Consider the following 24,293-nt stretch of genomic DNA (forward strand, 5'->3'; position numbering starts at 1 on the left):
TGGGAAAAACATGAAAACTGGTGCACATTGGGGTGTTTGAGTCTCCATTCATCATGCCAAACTAGGTCAGCCATATAATTGGAAAAGCCACTACCGCTTTGTTTTTGAGGAACATCTGACTCTCACCATCTATCAAGAGCTGAATTAAACACGTTATTAAAATCCCCTAAACATATTACTGATCTAGATGGGGAATGCGCCACAAAACCTGCAGCCTTTTTTAATACCTCATATGAAAAAGGAGAGGCAATATATATAGCTAGAATAAAAAAGGGAAATTGAATCAAGGAACACAAATCGTCCCCCCGGATCAGTACAGACTGACTTTAAAACAAAAGGGACTGTTTTTTTAATCAATATAGAGACACCCCTGGAAGCTGATGTATGAGAGGCATGATATGCCCAACCCACCCAAGGCTTTCTGAGAGAAAGCTACTTACTCCCAATTAAATGTGTCTCGGTAAGGCATACTATATCAGAGTCATAGCAAGTGTTAAACAGGGAACATTTCAGCTTGTCATTTATCTCTTGAACATTCCAGGTTAACAATTTAACCATAAAAGTCTGGCGTGAATGGCTACCTCTAATGCATAAACTATACTTCTATTCAATAATGCCCATGTAATATAAAACCTAGTGTATAAGATCCTGTTCTGCGTTTGCTCTGCAATCCATTTACATACCATATAACATACAAAAAAAAGAAAAAAAACATTAATAACAGAAAAAGTGAGAAAACCACCAAACTTCCCCACCCAGTATACCTCCCCCTACCTAGGCATACTTACAGCCCTAAACAAAAATAATAAAAAAGTGTAGAATATACCTAAACATAAACCTACCAAAATAGAGACAGAAAAAAAAAGAGAGAGACAAAAATAGAAAAATAATTAAGAGGCAATGAATTATAAAAGTCACCATTGCAATGAGAGCCCCCTGAAATATCTGGCAAACATAATATACATCAAATGAAAAAATGTTGATGATGCAACTAGTATATACAGCAATAAATATTATGCAAAAAAAATCAGAGGCATTTGAGAAATGTTTGAGCTTCGTATAAGACAGCGAAACCTGTAATCCAGCTCCACCATCCAAAGATACGAAAGTATTCCAAAGGAGAGTCAGAGGATCAGTCCTCAGCGAGTTGCCTTCTTCCTGGTGCATATTGATTTAACCATGACGATGCTTCTCTTGAGGTCGCAAAAACTTGGTTTCACCATTAACTACCACATGCAGTTTGGATGGGAGCAACATAACATATGGCAAGTTCAATTCAAGTAGACATAATTTTATAGGAATAAACTGGGCCCTGTTTTTCTGGACCTCCATCGCAAAATCAGGGATGGCAGAGATACGGACTCCATTTCACTCCAGTGGACCTTTAGTGCGGGCCAGTCAAAGCAGCGTGTCCCGATCTTGGTAATATAGAAACCTTGCGATGAAAGTATGTGGAGGAGTGCCCGGCGGGAGAGGCCTGGTAGGTATGCGATGTGCTCTTTCCACAGCAAGTTGAGGAGTAAAAGATTCATGGCCAAATGTATCAACAAGCAATTTCACCAGAAAATCCTCTGGGACAGCGCACGTTGTTCCACCTCAGGCGGCCTTATATAGCCAACATTTTACTGTGCATGGCAGTCATCTGAGTTGCCAAGGTAGTGACCTGCTCTATTAAAGGAGAGTGAGAGTCCTCCAGTGTGGAGATGCATGTCTCAGCTTCCTCAACCCATTCCCGATCTTGGCGTAATAACGAAAGATCCAGTTGTACCTTCTCCATTTTATCAGACAAATTCTTTTTGGAGGAGATGACAGCTTCTAGAATCTGCTTTAAGGTAACTTCAGGTGTAGAAATCTGCTCTGAGCCAGAAGATTTTGAATCAGGGGATGAAGAGGGGCCTTGGGCAGCACCTCCAGGGAGGTGGCTCTGGGGCAGAAGAGTGTGCATATTTTTCCAGCTTAGCAGCAGCAAAAGCAGCCTGCCCAGACTTCCCCATATTATCAGGAGATAAATAAAGATTCAGCACAGGAGGGCAAGAAAAGGTGGTAGTCCTATATAGACTGTATGTGAACACACTGATCTTAGGTCACAATTGTAGCATGCACTGGTGTACTGTGTTGCCAGTAGTGTTCACAGCAAGGAGGAGAGGAAGCAAGCAGCTTTATATACTGTATATGCACTAACAGCACAGTATGAAGGTGAGAAGATTCCTATTTTTTTATGCTGCCAATAATGGACACAGGAAGAGGGTATAAAAAACAGGCAGCTCTGTAGTTATATATTCTTAGCTGCCGTATTTGATAACAAATAGAGGGAGCTGGTTGTTCTGCACTGCCAGCAGTAAACACAGGCAGGAGGGAGGAGATAGGCAGCTTCACAAGTATGGCTGTGAGGCTCATCACTCACTCTAAACAGCTTCAGGACACTCCAACAGTGTCAGCACAGGATAGAAGTGCTGCACACTAATAGACAGCCAGGTATCTGGGCTCAGGATGGCAGATCAGGATAATTGGTCAGGGAGCTCCAACAAGTTGCTTCCTACTCCATTGCAGCAGTGGCCATGCCCCCGATCCTCAATATATCTTTACCTCAAAATAACATGACTAGTGTACTGATCATTGGCCTCACCAAAAACATATTCCCTCTCCCACCACCCCAGGTACAGGTTAGCGTAAGTGGGGGCACACATAGTCCCCATCGCAGTTCCCCATACCTGGAGGTAGAAGTTGTTGTTGCATGTGAAGTAGATTTTGGCAAGCATGAATTGTAACAAAGTGATGAGGAACTTACTAAAATCATTATTTTGGTTCATGATTAAGAAATATTGTGTGCCCTTAATAACAAGTTCATGATGGATACTAGTATACAAGCTTTCAACATCACAGGTGATTAACCATGTGTCTTTATTCAAAATTGCATCCTGAATTTTACTCAAGACATCTGATGTGTCCCTTGTATATGATGGTAACTCGAGGACAAATTTCCTTAGATGGAAATCAAGGAATTTACTGGCATTCTCTATGAGGCTACCCATCCCGAAGACAATTGGTCTTCTGGGTGGGTTAGTCTCATTCTCGTGGATTTTAGGTAATAGATATAAAGTTGGTATAACTGGTTGATCCACTTTAAGAAAGTCAAAATCTTTTTTGGTGATGATGCCATCTTACTTTGCACTTGCAATTATTATATTGTAAAGATCTAAAAAGTCTTCATTTGAATAAAAGAGCAATCTTTTATAGCATGACTTATAATTTAAGTGTTTGTTGAGTTCCTCAATATTTTTGACCCGAGGCCATAGAACAACATTGCCTCCCTTATTGGAGGGCTTTATTATGATATCCTCCCATTGTTTCATTTCCATGAGCGCTTTTCTTTCCTCTGTTGAGATTGTTATCATGTTCATGGAATTTCTTATTTCTTTCCAGTTGGTTCAATTTTTACTTACTAAATCAATAAATGTTGTCACTTAAGGACACACTGAAAAGTCAGGTGAAAAGTCGATTTTTTCTTTAGTGATATTGATTTTTGGTATGATCGTTCCTGTGGTCCATCCTGGGTCACTGTTTGATGGGGTTCCATTTATGAAGCTGGTGAAAGATCTTTCAATTCCTCCAATATTAATAAGGCTCTCTGGTTGTCCTCTGTAAATTTATCAGGAATTATAGATGTGATGATGTTTTCTTGTTTAGTTGTAAAAAACTTTTTAAGAAGAAGTTTTCTCGCAAAAAGATTGATGTATTTTTCAACTTAAAATCTGTCAAAAATTGGGTAGGTAAAAAAGATAAACCCTTATTGAGAACCTCACCAAGAAGACCAATTGTCTCCAGGATGGGTAGCCTCACAGAGAACACCAGTAAATTCCTTGATTTCCATCTGAGGAAATTTGTCCTTGAGTTACCGTCATATACAAGGGACACCTGTGATGTTGAAAGCTTGTATACTAGTATCCATCATGAACATGGTATTAAGGCCACACAATATTTGTAAAGCATGAACCAGAATAATGATTTTAGTGAGTTCCTCATCACTTAAAATTTGTGCTCATCAAAAAAGACTTCACATGCAACAACAACTTCTACCTCCAGGTACGGGGAACTGCAAAGAGGACTACATTTTCCCCCACTTATGATAACATATACCTGGGGTGGTGGGAGAGGGAGTATGTTTTTGGTGAGGCCAATGATCAGTACACAGTCATGTTATTTTGTGGTTAAGATACATTGACGATCTGTTGATTATTTGGGAGGGAGAATTACAGCTTTCAAAGAATTTCTGAACAAATGAAGCCAAAACAATCTGAATCTAAAACTGTTATATGAAGCAAGCAAAACCAAAATCAATTTTTTGGATGTTTCCCTGACCATAGAAGCAAATGGACATATATCATCAGATCTTTTTCCTAAAACAACCTCCACAAATAGCATTTTACATTGTGAAAGTTCACATTTTCCTCCAGTTCTAAAAGGTCTCCCTAAAGGTGAATTTTGCTTATGAAGCAAAATTACTGAAACGAACAAACCTTTCAAAGGAGATCAGAGGAACTCAAGAGAGGTTAATATCTCATGGGTATAGTCACAGAACCATCAAAAGAGCATACAGAGAAACTAAGAATTATACTAGAGATCAACTGTTAATTCCCAAAATGAAAGAGGAAAATGATGGAGATCAAAATGTGAGATTTGTGGGAACATTTTGGGATGAATGGAATAACATTCAAACTATCCTAAATGAACAGCTGAAGGTACTACATACTGATCCTGATCAGGCAGAACTTTTAGGAGATAATACACAGATCAGCTGGAGAAGATCTTGAAACCTATGGGACATTCTAGCCATTTTGAAGGTACAAGAAAATCTTCCCATTTGAGAAAAGGTTCCATGAAATGTGGAACCTGTAAGGCATCCTCTACTATGATAACCACATATACCTATTGTGACAAATTCAACAAGATTTGGATTATTAATGACTGTACAGATTGTAATACATCAGCTATAATTTGCAACTTACAATGTTCCTGCCGCAAGAGCTATATTGGTAAAATGAAGAGACCTCTCAAGAAGAGAATCCTAGAACATCTGGGGAACATCAGAAATGCCAAGAGAGATCAACAAATGTTTAAACTAGGGATGTGCAGGCTCGGATAGGTTCGAGTTTGCACGTGGAGTTCGGATTTTTCCCTCCAAAAAAAACGAACTCAGAAAGAGGCAAAACGTCATCTTACATGGACGAACATCATCATTCCTGGACAAAAGTCCAGGAATGATGATGTTCGTCCATGTAAGATGACGTTTTGCCTCTTTCTGAGTTCCGTTTTTTTGGAGGGAAAAATCCGAACTCCACGTGCAAACTCGAACCTATCCGAGCCTGCACATCCCTAGTTTAAACCACTTACCCCAATAGCATACATTTTTTTTAAATATCATCAAAGCAATTCCAAAGAATTAACAGCATTTGGCATGAAGAAAATCAGTTTCAATATACAAGATACTTGTTTCATTGGTGCTTATCACATTTTCACAGTCATCACCATAGCATAATATGTGTTCATTTATTGAATTACCTTATTATTTATTATTAATTTTCAACACATATACATGTCATTGGTCTTTATCACATCCTCATAGATATGTCATTATTATATACTGTGTGTATATATATATATATATATATATATATACAAAGAAATGCCCTTAACCTGCGCTCAACTTTTGTTAGTATATAATAAATGGCTGCAAACCCTCTAAAAACAACCCCGTTAGTATGGGCTAGAACACAATATTTTATAGAGTAGTATAGAAGATGCGCCCCAAAGAAAACAAATAACAAACTGTTCACTTTAATTAAATATATTTAAAAAGTCCAATATATAATAAGCTTGTAATCCAATCTGCAATATTATAAATTCTTTGAAGAGGTGGATCCTACAGTCGACTTGTCCACTTTATGGATACTAAAAACTTTATTGTGGCTTTTCTCCCATACGATTGGATTTTCTTAATATGAAGAAAAACTCCTTATCTTCTTAAGGAGGAAAATATCTAAAAATAAACCCTTGCACCAAGAATACACCCAAAGAGGGCCTAAAGGCCACCATTAATATAAAAAATATTTATTATAAATAAAATCTTTTTCAATCAACAGTATACAGCCAGATAAAATTTGTAGTTGTATTGATATAAAATAATATCACACCTCAATATGTATAATGCCCCTATATAGGGTAGATAGCACACACCATATATATATACATATATATATATATATATGTACATTTTCGTAGATATATTTTTTTTCATAATATAATATCTGATATCCTTATATTTATTTTCTTTGTTTTGGATGTTTTCACAATATCATATGTAAATTATAATAGATACATTAAATTCCAATCTGACACATTTTATATTGTGATATATTTGTATATAGAATGTCTATGGATTATCAATTTAGTGTATATTTTTCTATGGGGCACCTGCATAATAAACACATTGAGTATTTATTTTAATTAATTATTATGAGTATCTTAATTGTAAGATTGTAAGCTCCTGGGAGCAGGGTCCTCCTCCCCATTGTCTCACAGCCTTCTTCTCTAGCACTTCTATGACAGACTTCACCTTCAGAGCTGTACTGTGTATGGAGAATTGAGTTGCTAATTGTTACATACCCTCCAACATTTCATAGAGAAAACCCGATACGGGGGCGTGGTTACATTTAAAGGGCATGTCCATGGGGCTGTACATGGGGGCTGGAGGCAGCTGGCACTGGCTGGGCTCTGACTTCTGATCACTGGCGCTGGCATGATTACGTCAGCGTCAGTGCTGACTGCACTACAGACCACCAGAGAGATAATTCAGGAGATTGTACCTGGAGATTGTACCTGGTACAAAAAATTGTACAACCCCTCTTGCTGGTACAGACCTTTTAAAAACGGTACTATACTGGCTAAATCAGTATAGTTGGAGGGTATGATTGTTACTTGTGTTCTGTTTATATTACATTACATTACTGTATTGTAATGTAATGTTCTGTGTACCCTTTACTGTATGTACAGCACTGCAAACCACTTGGGGTGCCCTATAAATAAAATGTAATAATAATAATAATCTTATTCCATTCATTATCAATATAACCTAGTTATCGATTAGTCATGTCTTTCTGTGATGAGTGGTGATCAGCACATGCACTGTGGTGCTGATTAATATGCCTTATGTCTCCCATATACTTGACATGACAAGTGGTCATGTGATTAGAGAGGTGAAAAATGCTTATATTTTTTCTATTTGAATCACAACACTTATACTTCTGAATCCTTTCTCACCTTATGTAAACTAATGTTATAATAATTTCTACCAGACCACTTTAGTAGAATAAGATGTGTATGACTATTAAATTAAAAACAGGAATGGGTATTCCCTTGGTTTTGACTGGGAGAGATCCACATATTAGGCGTTTGATTACCTGACCTGAAATCCCCACTGATACACAATCCTGAGGGTTTGGGTGGGAATTACTTACCTGGCAATCTCTGATTGGCCAGCCATCAATGTCAGTCACCCTGATTGGTGACTGACATTGATGACATGTTGTGTGTGTTTTGATATGCCTGTCACTTGGTCTCAGTGCAAATGTTACTAAGAATATTTATGTAAACAAGTGAACCAAGCTCATCAGATGTTGGAGAGATAGAGAATTATTATTATCATTTATTTATATGGCGCCACAAGTGTTCCGCAGTACCTTACAAAGTACATAAATAAATTGTTGACAAGCGACTTGCAGAACATTACAATACAGGACCAGGACATGGATAATATATATTGCTACATTAGTGACCATAACACCCAGATAAGAAACAGAGCATAAGCAACCAAGTGTTAGGTGCCCTAGTGGTGAGTAAGAAGTAGATGAAACTAAAGTAGGGAGAATCACAAGAGGGTAGAGGGCCCTGCTCGTAAGAGCTTACATTCTAAAAGGGAGGGGAAGACAAACAGGTTTGACAAAGATGGGGTAGATGGGGAGGAAGGAGCATGTAGCAGGGAGTTAGAATGATAGCTGGAAGGCTTTGATGAAGTAGTGGATCTTGAGAGCCCGTTTGAAGGATTGCAAAGTGGTGGAGAGTCTGATGGGGAGTGGGAGAGAGTTCCAGAGGTGGGGAGCAGTGGGGGCAAAATCTTGGAGGTGGGAGTGGGAGGAAATAATCAGTTGGTATGAAAGGTGGCATGCATTAGTTGAATGAAGAGAGCGGAGACGAGAGTGAAGGGAGATGAGATCAGAGATGTATATGGGAGAAGATTGGGTGAGAGCTTTGTAAGCAAGTGTGAGAACCTTAAATTGGGTTCTAAAAGGGAAGGTGAGCCAGTGGAGGGCTTGTAAGAGAGGGGAGGCAGATGTAGAGCATTTGGAGAGGAAGATAAGCCGTGCAGCAGCATTAAGGACAGACTGAAGAGGAGAGAGAAAGGAGTTGAGGAGGCCACATAGAAGGTTACAGTAGTCCAATCCGGAGATGACCACTGACTGTATGAGGGTTTTAGTAGCATCCTGGGTGAGATGCTACTGGTGGGCTTCCGATGTCCATAACTATATGATGTATAGGTATGGACATCCATCGGAAGCTCACCATCATATGATGGCAGTGCTTCCTCCATTTAATCTTTCAATGCAATGGTAACTAACCATCGCATCAAAAGAATTCAATGATAAAAAGTATTGCTATGAATAGTAAAGGGGCGTGGTTGGGGGAGGGGCTAGGCTTAGGCACGAAGTAACAAAAAAAAACAGCTGAGTCAGGCAGGAAGGCAGAGCTGACTGAGGATGCAGAGGAGAATGAGAAACACTGTCACTTCCATGCTGCTGCTGCTGTGGGCACTTAAAGCAACAAAAAGTGATAAAAATGGGGGTGCACTCAGAGCTGGATAAAGGGGGTGCACAAGTGGGAGTACCTCCAGGGCCCTGAGTAGAGATGCACTGACCAGCGACAGTCAGTCTGTGTGGGATCCTTGCCACTGCAGTAGGAATGTGGTTGATAGATCTACAGTAAAAAGGTTGACAATGTCTAGGTAGACACCAGATGTTAGACAGTCAATAGGTCAACAGGGACAAAAGGTCAACACACTAAAGGTCGACATGTAAGAAGGTCGAGAGGTACAAATGGTCGATGGGTCAAAGGTCGACATGAAAAAGGTAGACACAAAACTGGTCGACACAAGTTTTTGTTTGTTTTTTTAGGGTTAGGCACTTACCCCAACAGTTAGGGTTAAGCACCAGGAGGGAGGGTTAGGCACTTACTGGAGGGTTAGGGTTAGGCACTAGAAGGGACGGTTAGGGTCAGGCACCTACCCCGATGATTAGGGTTAGGTACCTCCAGGTATGGGGAACTGCGATTGGGACTACGTTTGCCCCCACTTACGCTAACCTGTACCTGGGGTGGTGGGAAAGGGAGTATGTTTTTGGTGAGGCCAATGATCAGTACACTAGTCATGTTATTTTGTGGTTAAGATATATTGACGATCTGTTGATTATTTGGAAGGGAGAATTACACCTCTTCAAAGAATTTCTGAACAAATGAAACCAAAACAATCTGAATCTAAAATTAATATATGGAGCAAGCAAAACCAAAATCAATTTTTTGGATATTTCCCTGACCATAGAAGCAAATGGACATATATCATCAGATCTTTTTTGTAAAACAACCTCCACAAATAGCATTTTACATTGTGAAAGTTCACATTTTCCTCCAGTTCTAAAAGGTCTCCCTAAAGGTGAATTCTTGCGTATGAAGTAAAATTACTCAAAAGAGCAAACCTTTCAAATGAGATCAGAGGAACTCAAGAAGAGATTCATTTCTCATGGGTATAGTCACAGAACCATCAAAAGAGCAGACTGAGAAACTAAGAATTACAGTCAGGTGAATAAATATTGGGACATTGACAGAATTTTCATGTTTTGGCCTCTATTCACCACCACAATGGCTTTGAAATGAAACAAACAAGATGTGCTTTAACTGCAGACTTTCAGATTAAATTTGAGGGTAATTACATCCAAATCAGGTGAACGGTGTAGGAATTACAACGGTTTCTATCTTTTAGTTGGACAACAAGCACACGGCCAAGATATCAAAGGAGTGGCTTCAGGACAACTCTATGAATGTTCTTGAGTGGCCCAGCCAGAGCCCAGACTTGAATCCAATTGAACATCTCTGTAGAGATCTGAAAATGGCTGTGCACCGACGCTTCCCATACAACCTGATGGAGCTTGAGAGGTGCTGCAAAGAGGAATGGGCGAAACTGTCCAAAGATAATTGTGTCAAGCTTGAGGCATCATATTCAAAAAGACTTGAGGCTGCAATTGCTGCCAATGGTGCATCAACTAAGTATTGAGCATAGGCTGTGAATACTTATGTACATGTGCTTTCTTAGTTTTTTTTATTAAATTTGCAAAAATCGCAAAAAAACTTTTAACATGTTGTCATTATGGGGTATTGTGTGTAGAATTTGGAGGACTAAAATTAATTTATTCCATTTTGGAATAAGGCTGTAACATAACAAGATGTGGAAAGTGTGAAGCGTTGCGAATACTTTCTGGATGCACTGTATGTATATACAGTATATGTGTGTTTGTGTGTGTGTGTATATATATATAAACATTTTTTTATAATTTTGTATTTTTTTATAATGATATCTGATATCCTTGTATTTACTTTTTTTGTTTTGGATGTTTTCACAATATTGTATGTAAATTATAAGAGATACATTAAATTCCAATCTAACACATTATATATTGTGATATATTTGTATATAGAATGTTTATGGATTGTCAATTTATTATATATTTTTCTATGGGGCACCTGCTTAATAAACACATTGAGTATTTATTTTAATTAATTATTAGGAGTATCTTATTCCATTCATTATCAATATAACCTAGTTATCGATTAGTCGTGTTTCTGTTATGAGTATTACTGCATTGTTCTGTGTACCCTTTACTGTATGTATGGCGCTGTAAACCACTTGCAGCGCCCTATAAATAAAATGTAATAATAACAGACCCTCCAACTATACCGATTTGGCCGGTACAGTACAGTTTTTTAATGGTCTGTACCAGCAAAACAGGGGCTGTACCGATGTACCGGATGAGTACAATCTCCTGAATACTATAGCAGCACTGCGGGGACACAGACTTCCACAGCGCTGCTGAGAGACAAGTGGCTCCGTCTGCTGTGGTTCTTGGCAATCTGCACTGTAACGATCCACCAGCGTCAGCTGCCTCCAGTCTTCAGTACCCATGGACACGCCCCCTTTATAGATGACCACGTCCCCTTTATCTGTGGCCACACCCCTGTACCGATTTTCAACTCAGAGATGTTGGAGGGTATGTAATAATAATCTTATTCCATTCATTATCAATATAACCTAGTTATCGATTAGTCATGTCTTTCTTTGATGAGTGATGATCAGCACATGCACTCTGGTGCTGATTAATATGCCTTATGTCTCCCATATACTTGACATAACAAGTGGTCATGTGATTAGAGAGGTGAAAAATGCTTATATTTTTTCTATTTGAATCACAACACTTATACTTCTGAATCCTTTCTCACCTTATGTAAGCTAATGTTATAATAATTTCTATCAGACCACTTTAGTAGAATAAGATGTGTATGACTATTAAACAGGAATGGGTATTCCCTTGGTTTTGACTGGGAGAGATCCACAAAATAGGCGTTTGATTACCTAACCTGAAATCCCCACTGATACACAATCCTGAGGGTTTGGGTTGGAATTAATTACCTGGCAGTCACCCTGATTGGTGGAAATCCCATATGGGGGGTATATAGGATGGCTCTGGTGAGCAACTCAGTTTGCCTTGACAAAGCTAGGAAGCAAAATGCTGCATTGGCAGTTCTGCTGTGTGTGTTTTGATATGTCTTTCACTTGGTCTCAGTGCAAATGTTACTAAGAATATTTATTTAAATCATCATCATCATCATCATCATCATCATCATCATCATCAGATGTTGGAGAGATAGAGAATGGGACAGACTCACTCAGTAGTGTGATCGCTACTGGAGCATGCTCTGACAACAGTAACACAGCATACATTAAGCTGTGAGAATGTATTTTGTTGAACCATCTGAATAGCAGATGGTTTATAATCTGCATATTCATCTTATCTAGAGACAGTAGGGTACAATCCCAGCCAAGATAGATCTCCAGTATTGCAGTAATGGGACTTTGCTGCAGTATGAAAATAATGATTGTGTGTATATATATATATATATATATATATAATGAGATGAGCGGGTTCGGATTTCCAAAATCCGAGCCCCCCCAATCCAAGCCGGGAACAGAGTCCGGCTCGGGTTTTCCCACAAGACTCTGTTCCCGAAACAAGGCAAAACGTCATAATCCCGCTGTCGGATTCTCGTGGGTTTTGGATTCTATAAAGGTCACGTGATCGCTGCCATTTTTCATTCCGGCTGTGGAGTGTGCAGAGTTAGGGAGCTCAGTGTTGTGTGTTACTTAAGTTGCACTTAGTTATAAAAAATAATAAAGTACTGCTGGCTGGCTACTGTGAAGAGGGAGCTGGGAACTGTTGCTGACACTGACCATAGGGGCTGGCTGTCTGGCTACTGTTGTCGATATAGAATACATAAGGGGCTTGCTGGCTACATTTGTCCATGTCCATATAGGGGCTGGCTGTAGTGCTGTGTTGTCCAGGGGGTGCTCTGTCCTTCAGGGGCAGGGCAGTAGCTAGGGTAGTGTGGCCGGTGTCATCGCACAGGGCGCCACAGGTCTGGGGGTGCTGTTTGGGCCTGTCAAATTTCTGTTTATTATCATTCTTGCTTGTAGCTTCCTCTTATTTCATCCCCAGCATCTCCTGGCCTCTCCTATCTCTTACCTGGCCCTTCCCCATGAAGCCATGGCCCTTTTTTGGGTGCATTATGTCCCTTTGAAAAATGAGGGGGGCGCCAATGCTCTTTCTGGCACAGGGCACCAAAAAGTCTAGTTACGGCTCTGTTCAGGGGTGCTCTCTTCATCCACCCCCAGTGTGAAAAGATGGTCTGGCTGGCTACTGTTGTCCATATACACAGGGGCTGGTTGGCTATGGTTGTCCTTGTCCATATATTGGCTGGCTGTTGTCCCGTCCATAGGGGCTGGCTGTAGTGCTGTGTTGTCCAGGGGGTGTTCTGTCCTTCAGGGATGCTCTCTTCACCAACCCCCAGTGTGAAAAGCTGCCCTTCATCCAAATAATTTTTACAGGGGCTGTCCTGTCTGCTGTAGGGGTGCGCTCATACAAATAATTTTTACAGGGGCTGCCCTGTCTGCTGGGGGTGCTCTGTCCTTCAGGGGTGCTCTCTTCACCCACCCCCAGTTTGAAAAGATGCCCTTTATCAAAATAATTTTTATAGGGGCTGCCCTGTCTGCTGTAAGGGTATGCTCATACAAATAATTTTTACAGAGGCTGCCCTGTCTGCTGTAGGGGTACGCTCATACAAATAATTTTTACAGGGGCTATTCACTCCATAAAAATAATACACTACAAAAATAAAGGAGAACAAAAATTTGGAGGTTAAAATAGGGAAAGATCAAGAACCACTTCCTCCTAGTGCTGAAGCTGCTGCCACTAGTCATGACATAGATGATGAAATGCCATCAACGTCGTCTGCCAAAGCTGATGCCCAATGTCATAGTAGAGGGCATGTAAGATCCAAAAAGCCAAAGTTCAGTAAAATGACCCCAAAAAAATACATTTAAATTGTCTGAAGAGAAATGTAAACTTGCCAGTATGACATTTACGACACGGAGTGTCCATGAATGGCTAAGGTCCTTCCCTATGTTCATGACTAAGTGATTCAGCTTCACATGATGATGGAAGCCCTCTTCCTCCCTGAAAAATGAAGAGTTAAGCTGGCAAAAGCACAGGAAAAAACTGAATTCTAAGAAGATATCACAAATCCACATGGAGAGTCCAAGTGTGTCGGCGCCGGCGGTTGCGATGCCTGACCTTCCCAACACTGGACGGGAAGAGGTGGCTCCTTCCACCATTTGCACACCCTCTGTAAGTGCTGGAAGGAGCACTTACAGGAGGTTGAGGATATTGGAGTAGTTGGCGTTGAGGAGGAAGTTGACGAGGAGGATTCTGATGGTGATGTGGTTTGTTTAAATCAGGCAGCGGGAGAGACAGTTGTTATCCGTGGGATGAAAAAGCCCTTATTCATGCCTGGGCAGAATACCAAAAAATCCACCTCTTTGGTCTGGAAATATTCTATCCAAATCTGAACAACTGTATTGCCATATGTAACATATGTAAAGGTGGAATAAGTAGGGGTAAGGACGTTAACCACCTAGGAACATCCTCCCTTATACGTCACCTGCCGAACATTCATAAACAGTTACTGTCAAGTTCAGAAACTGTGGCTAAGACCGTAAGCAGTCCAGGGACCTCTAAATCCCTTTTGTCCTGTTGTATCCAAGCGCCTGCAAACCACACAGTCAACTCCCTCCTCATGAATTTCCTCCTCAATCACGATCTGAAGTAGTCTTGCAGGCCATGTCACTGCCATGATTTGCTCCTCTCCTACCCGGGATTCCTCTGGAGGATCCTGCATTGCTACGCCTACTGCTGCTGCTGTGAGTTGTTCATCATCCCAGAGAGGAAGTTGGAAGACCATTACTTCTTGTACTAAGCAATTGACCCTCCAACAGTCCTTAATGAGGAGGATGAAGTACGACAGCAGTCATCCTGTTGCAAAGCGGATAACTGAGGCCTTGGCAGCTATGTTGGTGTTAGACGTGCGTCCGGTGTCCGCCATTAGTGCAGTGGGATTTGGACAATTGATGGAGGTAGTGTGTCCCCAGTACCAAATCCCATCTAGATTCCACTTTACTAGGCAGGCGATACCGAGAATGTACAGAGACTTCAGAAAGTGTCCCCAATGTCCACTTAACCACGGACATGTGGACAAGTGGAACAGGGCAGACTAAGGACTATGACTGTGACAGCCCACTGGGTAGATTTATCGCCTTACGCAGCAACAACAGCAGTGTCACCAGTAGCAGCATCTTAGAAACACCAGCTCATTCCAATACAGGCTACGTTGTGTATCACCGGTTTCAGTAAGAGGCACACTGCCGACAACCTCTTAGAGAAACTGAGGGAAATCATTGCCCAATGGCTTACCCCACTTAGGCCCGTATTCAATTTGGAGCGAAAAGCCGGAATCGGTAAATTTTTTTTGCCGATGACGTCATTTCGCCAGACGGAAAATTATCACCGTATTCAATTTGAAAGACTTTCTGTCTAGGCGGAAAGTCAATTCAATGTAATAGGCGGAAAAGTTTCGCCTATGAATAGCAGGTGGAAAAAAAAGTGCAGAATTGGGGTTTTGGGGTGCAACGTTGCGGGAACCCCCGTGCAGCCTTCAGACAGTCCCCCAAAGGTAAACTGCATCCAAAAAAATGTTAAAAAAATCTTAAGAACACCCCAAAAAATCACTTTCAATTTGGGGGGAAAAAAAAATGTTAAGGGATAAAGTTAAAAACTAGTGAACTAGACTCCAGGGGGTCCCCAAGTATGCCCCAGGTGTTTTTTTCATTGCAGGTGCATTTTTCACGATTTGTTAAACTTAACTTTACCAACTTTTAAAAATGCTGGCCCCCATTTTAACCTACCCCTAAATTTGCTGGGATGTTATTTTCAGCAAAAAAAAATGCTGAATACTATTCTTCACCACTTATACAAAAACGCTATTTAGCAGCTTTGAGCCCGTTTAAAAACACCAAATACCTTCAGCAAGCCAAATCAGGGGTAACCATAGCTAACCCCCATGTCAGAGCATCTTTTGGGGGGTGTCAGGCTGATTTCGACAAATCTGACATGACTTTCCACTTGTTTAAGTTTCGCCAGGTCCTGTTTTCGCATACTTTCAAATTGAATACGGGGAAACGCGGGCATGCGCATGATACTTTTCCGCCTGCAAAACAGGTGAAGTAGGCGAAAAGTCCAGGAGGCGGAAAAGTATTGCGGGTCCACTCAAATTGAATACGGCTCTGAGACTCTCCTGGGGATTTGTGATATCTGACAATGCCACCAATATTGTGCTGGCATTAAATCTGGGCAAATTCCAGCATGTCCCATGTTTTGCTCATACATTAAATATGGTGGTGCCGAATTATCCGAAAAACGACAGGGCCTTGCAGGAGATGCTTTGTGTGGCCTGACATTTCAAGCCACTTTTGCCATTCAACGACGGCATGCCGAAGACTGGAGCGCCAGCAAGCACTCGTGAACCTGCCATCACCTGAAGCAAGAGGTTGTAACGCGGTGGAACTCAACTCTCTATATGCTTCAGAGGATGGAGGAGCAGCAAAAGGCCATTTATCCACCTATGACATAGGTAAAGGAGGGCGTATGCATCTGACTCAAGCGCAATGGAGAATGATTTCCGTGGTGTGCAAGGTTCTCCAGCCCTTCGAACTTGAAGTCAGTTCAGACACTGCCATCTTGAGTCAGGTCATTCCCCTCATCAGGCTTTTGCAGAAGCAGCTGGAGAAAGTGAAGGAGGAGCTAAGACGGAGAAATTCCGCTCGGGATATGGGACTTGTGGATGAAGCCCTTCATTCGCTTTGCCAGGATTCGAGGGTGGTCAATCTGTTGAAATCAGACCACTACCTTTTTGCTACCTTTCTCGATCCTAGGTTTAAAGCCTACAAGGTGTCTGTCTTTCTGGCGGACACAAGCCTGCAGAGGTGCGAAGACCTGCTGGTGAAAACACTGGTCAGCTGAAGCGGAACATGACACGGCAACAGCTCCTTCATTTCTCCAGCAACTGGGGCTGCCAGGAAACAACATAGATATCCTAACCAACCCACTGGCGGTGATGCAGGGCAGGCAGGACCAAGTTTAGACATCTGGTTTGGACTGAAGGACCTGCCAACAATTTTTGACATGTCTACTGTCACTGCATATGATGCTATCACCATTGACAGAATGGTGGAGGATTACATCAGTGACAGGATCCAAGTAGGCATGTCAGACAGTCCGTACCTGTACTGGCAGGAAAAAGAGGCAATTTGGAGGCCCCTGTACAAACTGGCTTTATTTTACCTAAGTTGCCCCCCCTCCAGTGTGTACTCCGAAGGAGTTTTTAGTGCAGCCGGGAACCTTGTAAGCGAAAGGCGTAGCAGGTTGCTTCCACAAAATGTGGAGAAGATGATGTTCATCAAAATGAATTCTCAATTCTTTCGGGAAGACCAGCCTCCAGAACGTACAGAGGGACATGTGGTGGTGGATTCCAGCGGGGACTAATTAATAATCTGTGAGGATGAGGATGTACACAACACTGAAGAGAGTGAGGAATCGGTGGAGGATGAGGACAACATCTTGCCTCCGTAGAGCCAGTTTGTGCAGGGACAGATTAATTGCCAGCTTGTTTTGTGGGGGCCCAAACGAACCAATCATTTCAGCCACAGTCGTGTGGCAGACCCTAGCGCTGAAATGATTGGTGTGTTAAAGTGTGCATGTCCTGTTTATACAACATAAGGATGGGTGGGAGGGCCCAAGGACAATTCCATCTTGCACCTCTTTTTTTTTTCTTTGCATTATGTACTCTTTGGGGCCTAGTTTTTCAAACTGCCATCCTGTCTGCCACTGCAGTGTCACTCCTAGATGGGCACCGTGTTTGTGCTGCCCACTCGTGTCGCTTAGCATAGTCATCCAGCTACCACGGTGCAACCTTTTGGCCTAAAAACAATATTGTGAGGTGTTCAGAATAGACTGGAAATTAATGTTATTGAGGTTAATAATAGCGTAGGAACAAAAAAAACCACAAATTCTGTGATTTTAGCTGTTTTTATGCTTTTTCCAAAACAATACAGATCCAAAACACAAAACACGGAAGGGTAGTTTTGGCAAAACTTATCCAGATACAAAACACAAAGAAAGATCCAAAACCAAAACACGAAAAGTGGCCGGTGCACACCCCTAATAAATATGTATATATATATATATATACAGTAACCCCATCATTTAACAGACATGTGTAGAGAATTGGGAGCTATCTTTTTATATGATTTGTGAAGGATATAATGTCCTTTAACTAAATATCAGCTGTCCTAGTTAATTGGCTTATCCGTAGCTCAGTCAGTAAGGTGCCTGTTCTATTCACCAGCAAGACCCAGGTTCAAATCCCAGTCAGCTGTCCCAATTTCTTGGACATTACCTGAGATAGAGGTTAAAATAATTATACCTCTCAAATATAGAGGTTTTCCCCTATAATTTATATATCTATACCTCTATATGGAGCAATCTGGTTCATGTAAGGGTCCCTTTTTTCCTGGGAACCTCTCTTTTGCTAAACCAAGTGTCATGCCTTCAGCATAGGGTTTGTTATGTTGCACTATTTCACATTAGCAGCCCCACCTAGTGGTCAGGACAGCAGCAGTTTAAATCTGATCTATTTTGTCCTTCATAACATTCCATAGCAGTCTAGCAATGCATTCTGGGCCAAAGGAGCTGTGAGCAGCCATTTTCTTTTCTCACATGGTCCCAGACAGTCATCATTACGAATGCTCAACCTGGTACAGCATCCGATGGTGAGTTCTAAGCTTCAACTGTGCCATCATATTGTAGATCTGCTTAGTCAGTTATGTCCTGCATCTTAGCTGTACTATGTGACACTACAGCCTATAATTTGCATACTGTATGTTTCATGTTGTTTGCATACCCCATGTTATGTATATGTTTGCCTTGCATTTCCATGTACATATAGTAATTGCTTTCATTGTTTGTTTACAGTTTACCATCACTCATCGCACACATATGTGCACACTTGTTTTAAACGCATCGATCTGTGTACATCCACGCAAGTTCCTCTATTGAATAATAAACTCAGTTTTTCAGATCACATCTGACTGGATTATTGGAAGATAGAGTATTGGTTATGCTGGCTGCTCCAAATTTGTCAGACACTTAGAGCGGGGCAGTACACCAAGTATAATAACTTGAATATTATCAATATGAATGGAGATAAATGGTAAACCTCAACAAAATAGGGTCAATGTGTCACTTATCTATACTAGATTTACAGCTAATAAGGTCTGAATTCAGGTTCTAACACATGTGAGGTTATATGTGGCTTTTTGATTTATTAAAATCCTTTATCGTGGGGAATCCTACCACAAATACCTGACACTAACTTGCCTATACATATTCCTTATTATAACAACTCATAATATTCAGACTACATATAAGATTTATTCCTAAGACATAAGATGACACACTCAAGATTGTTTATTTATTAAATGAATAGTTGAAGACACAGTGAACGTATCACACAGCATATTTGTAATCGTTTATCATTCTTTTCTTTCACCTTCATTTAATCCAAAAAAATAGCTTTTTTTAGCTATCTATATACATAATAAAATGTTTCTAATAAAAGTTATATTTTAAATTATCCGTGCACCACAAATGATATTTCCAATCCTGCTCTTCTATTTTTTCTATGGTCTGAGCTGTCGGCTATGGTTGTGCGGAATGGGCAGAGGAACTGAGACACCAAAGCCATTTGTACTGCATTTGATCACAACTGAAGTTTGCAGCACGCCCCCCGAAACAGATGTGACACGCCTGTGTACGAGCCATCCCTCTACCGTGACCTTCCACAAACGCACTGGGGCAGGGACTGATGGGAATGGGCAAACATTCTCTGTAAAGCGCTACGGAATATGTGTGCGCTATACAAATAACTGCCAATAATAGTAGAACAAAGGGTGAATAGATGTTGAGCGCATGTGCACGGCCCCTGTTCAGTGTGGGGAGAGCCTGGAGGCAGCCCAGCACCTCCGGGAGTACTGAGCTCGCTCCTAGAGTGATAAAAATGGGGGCACACTCAGTGCCGGATTAAGGGGGAGCACAAGGGCGAGTACCTCCAGGGCCCCGAGTAGAGATGCACTGACCAGCAACAGTGCCAGCCAGTCTAGGTGTGGGGTTATGGAGAAACATAAGAAGGCTGTGGCTGCTCCTGCAGAGAAACGGGGGTGGGGGAGAGGTGCCTGCTGCTGCCTGGAAATTGGTGGGGGAGTTGTGACTTCTGCTGCAGACTATGGGGGGGGCTATCCAATGGATTTTTGTATGTGTTATAACCCTTACCATCCCTTAATCCTCCCTGCACCCTAATCCTCCCGTCTCGCATCCTAACCCTCCCCTCCCGCATCCTAACCCTCCCCTCCTGCATCCTAACCCTATCCTTCCCCTCCTACAGCCTAACCCTCCCATGCCACATTCTAACCCTCCCGTCCCCCAGGCAAAACCCTAACCCTCCCACCCCGCAGCCTATCCCTAGTGCCTAACCCTCCCGCTGACCAAAATACTTACCACCATAATCTGCCGGGATTCTAGCAGTCGGCATGCCGCTGCTGGTATTGTGATCGCCAGTACCATGACTGTCAGGATGCTGACTACATCCCGTTGCAATTCAACATGTTAAGGTTAATCGTGACTTTCTGATCTCCCTTTCTGTAGCATCTAGTCTTTGTCATAAAATTAACCACATTTTTAAAAGACAGGGTCTATTCATAAAGAAAATGAAATCTGAATTACTTTTTACTATATTATTATTATTTATTTATATGGCACCACAAGTGTTCCGCAGCGCCTTACAAAGTACATAACAGGAGAAATGGTAAGAACTTACCTTTGTTATCTCTGTTTCTACGAAGTCCTTAGGGTCCACAGGGATACCTTGGGGTATAGGGCTTAGCTCCAGCCATGGCACCACATAGTTAAAAATGTCCATCCCAGGATGTACCGGTCCCCCTCCTATACCCCGCCCCCAGGGCAAGGCACCTCAGTTTTAGTATCAAGCCATAGGCCGGGAGAGAGGAAAAAGGAAGAAGAAAGTTTGGAACACACAAGATTCAGATTCTCATAGAAAAAGGAGAAAGAAACTGGCAACCAGAACAACACCCTACAAAAGCACAGGGCGTCAGGGCGGGCGCCCTGTGGACCCTAAGGACTTCATAGAAACAGAGATAACAAAGGTAAGATCTTACCATATCTCCTGTTTTCTACCCCAGGGTCCTTAGGGATCCACAGGGATACCTTGGGGATGTCCCAAAGCAGTATCCTTCAAGGGAGGGGACGCTCCTGTGCCGAGAGGAGAACCCGCCGCCCGAAGGAAGCATCCTGAGAAGCAAATGTGTCAAAGGCATAATGCCTGACGAAAGTATGGACATTGGACCACGTGGCCGCCATGCAAAGCTAAACAGCTGAGGCGCCACGTCAAGCTGCCCACGAAGGCCGGCCCAACAGACCTTGTAGAATGAGCCTTCACAGAGGGTGGCAATGGAAGCCCCTCATGAGTGTATGCCTCAGACATCGCCATGCAGATCCAGCGTGCCAAAGTCTGTTTATTTGCAGGCCAACACCTCTTATGAAATCCATATAGGACAAACAAAGAGTCCGATTTTCTTAAAGAACTGGTACGGTCCACGTAAATTCGCAGAGCCCTTACCACATTTCAAATCCACGGAACCCAAAGGTTCAAATGGAGGACCCTGAAGCGCCTTCAGGACCACAGCCAGATCCCATGGAGCTACTGGATGGACATAGGGAGGCTGGATGCGAAGGACATCCTGTATAAAGGAACGGATATCAGGCTGCGAAGCAATCCTACGTTGAAATCAACTGACAGGGCAGAAACATGCACCTTCAGTGAGGCGAGGCGTAGACCTATATCCAAGCCCGCCTGTAGGAAAGCCAACACTCTTGATATCTGAAACTCCTGAGGATCATACCACTCAAAATAGGTATGCCACACCCTGTGGTAAATTCTAGCTAAAGCCAGCTTCTGAGCATGTAGCATGGTATTCACCACCGCTCTAGAGAAACCCTTGGACCTCAAGAGGGAAGTCTCAAGAGCCACGCCATCAAAGATAGCCAACTCAGGTCCGGGTAGAGGCAAGAACCCTAAGACAACAGGTCCAGCCGCTGAGGTAACAGCAATGGAGTGTCGATGGACAGACACTGAAGATCCGAGTACCAACTCCGTCTGGGCCATGCAGGGGCCACCAGCAGGATCTAGCCTCCTTCCTGCCTGAACATTCGAATTATTCGAGGCAGCAGGGAGAACGGAGGAAACAGGTACGCGAATTGGAAGTTCCATCGTGCCGACAGAGCGTCCACCAGGAGAGCTCCTGCGTCTCTTGTTCAGGATCCATACGCCCACAGCTTGCGATTGTGTGGAGGCCATGAGGTCTATTTCAGGAAGACCCCACTTGTCCACCAGGAGTTGGAACACCTCCTGGTGAAGAGACCATTCCCCCACGTGTACATCGTGGCAGCTGAGAAAGTCTGCTTCCCAGTTGAGCACACCCGGAATGAAGCCGGCCAAAATGGCTGGAAGATTGCCTTCTGCCCAAGTCAGGATGCAGGATACCTCCCTTAGAGCCACTTGGCTTTGAGTTCCTCCCTGACGATTTAAGTAAGTCACCGTGGTGGCGTTGTCTGACTGAACCTGCACAGGTTTCCCCAGCAGGAACAGTCTTGCATGCTGCAGTGCCTTGAACACTGTTCCATTTTCCAATATATTGATCAGCAGGTCCGATTCCTCTGACGTCCACCGGCCCTGGAAGAGGTGTGGGCCTGTCACAGCGCCCCAGCCCTGAAGGCAGGCATCCGTTGTTAGAAGGACCCAATCCAAAATCCAAAACAGACGTCCCCTGCTGAGATGGGACTTTTGTAACCACCAAGTCAAAGACAGGTGCACTTCCGGAGTGAGCCTGATCATCTGCGTCTTTATTCGACGAGGATTTCTGTCCCATCTGGACAGGATCAACATCTGCAGAAGCCTGGAATGGAACTGGGCATACTCCACCATGTCGAACGTTGACACCATGGAATCCAGTAACTTCATCGCTGAGAGAAGAGACACTCGGCGATTGCTTAGAACATTGCGTATCTTGGACTGCAACAGGGCTATCTTTTCCTCCGTCAAGAAGACCCTCTGTTGCTGAGAGTCCAACAATGCCCCGAGATGGACCATTCTCTGAGAAGGAATTAGAGAAGACTTCTTCCAGTTCACTAACCAGCCGTGAGCCTGCAATACTGATATTGTCAGTTGTAGATGGCTGCAAAGGACCTGTGGCGACCCTGCCAACATCAGAAGGTCGTCCAAGTAAGGTAACAGGCGAACTCCCTGCAACCGCAGGTGTGCCGCCATGACCGCCATTACTTTTGTGAACACCTGAGGAGCCGTGGAAAGGCCAAACGGTAGAGCCTGAAACTGGTAATGGAGGTCCGACACTGCAAATCTGAGGTAACGCTGATGAACCCTGGCAATGGGGATATGCAGGTAAGCATGCTGAAGATCCAGGGACACCATAAAATCCCCAGGCTGCGTAGCTAAAACAATAGAACACAGAGTCTCCATTCGGAACCGAGGGACCCTTAAAAACCTATTCAGGGACTTGAGGTTGAGTATAGGTCGGAATGATCCATTTAGCTTTTGAACCAGAAAAAGGTTGGAGTAATATCCGGTCCCTCTCAGGGATAACGGAACAGGTTCTATTACTCCCATCTGAAGCATAGAATGCACCGCCTATTGGATCGCTAGAGCCTTTGTTGGATCTGAAGGACGTGCTGTTACAAAGAACTGATGAGGAGGCCTTCTGCGGAAGGAGAGGGCATATCCCTGAGATACCACCTCCCTTACCCAAGTGTCTGTGGTGGTTTTGTACCAACACTGGGCGTATCGCAGAAGTCGGCCTCCCACCTTGGGGTCCCCCAAGGGGAGGCCCAACCCGTCAGGCTGAGGGTTTGTCGACCGGCTTGGCGGCTGGACGTCTGGTACTCCAAGCTTGTTTTAGTGGTCTTTTTGGGGCCTGAAGGTCTCAGAAAGGACTGAACCTTAGGTTTTCCCGGAGGGCGATAGGGCCGAAAGGACGGATTTTTAGACCCAGACGGAGTCGGGGCTGAAGGTAAACATGCAGATTTGGCAGCCACCAGCGTGTCCACTATTTTGTCCAAAGCTGGCCCAAACAGGACCTGCCCACTGTAGGGTAAGCATTCCAAGCCTTTCTTGGATTCAACGTCCACCCTCCAAGAACGTAACCACAAGGAGCGTCAAGCTGCCACAGCCGCTGCGGAAATCCTAGAAGTAAGCAGGCTCAAATCCAAAGCTGCTTCGTTAATGTACATAGCGGAATCCCGAAGGTTACCCACTAACACCACCTGTTCACTGGTACCCTCAGAAGCAAATGATGCTTCCAAAGCGTTCGCCCATCTTTCCATAGC

The sequence above is a fragment of the Taudactylus pleione genome, unplaced genomic scaffold (genome assembly GCF_031769625.1).
Source record: "Taudactylus pleione unplaced genomic scaffold, aTauple2 ptg000070l, whole genome shotgun sequence".
NCBI lineage: Eukaryota > Metazoa > Chordata > Amphibia > Anura > Myobatrachidae > Taudactylus > Taudactylus pleione.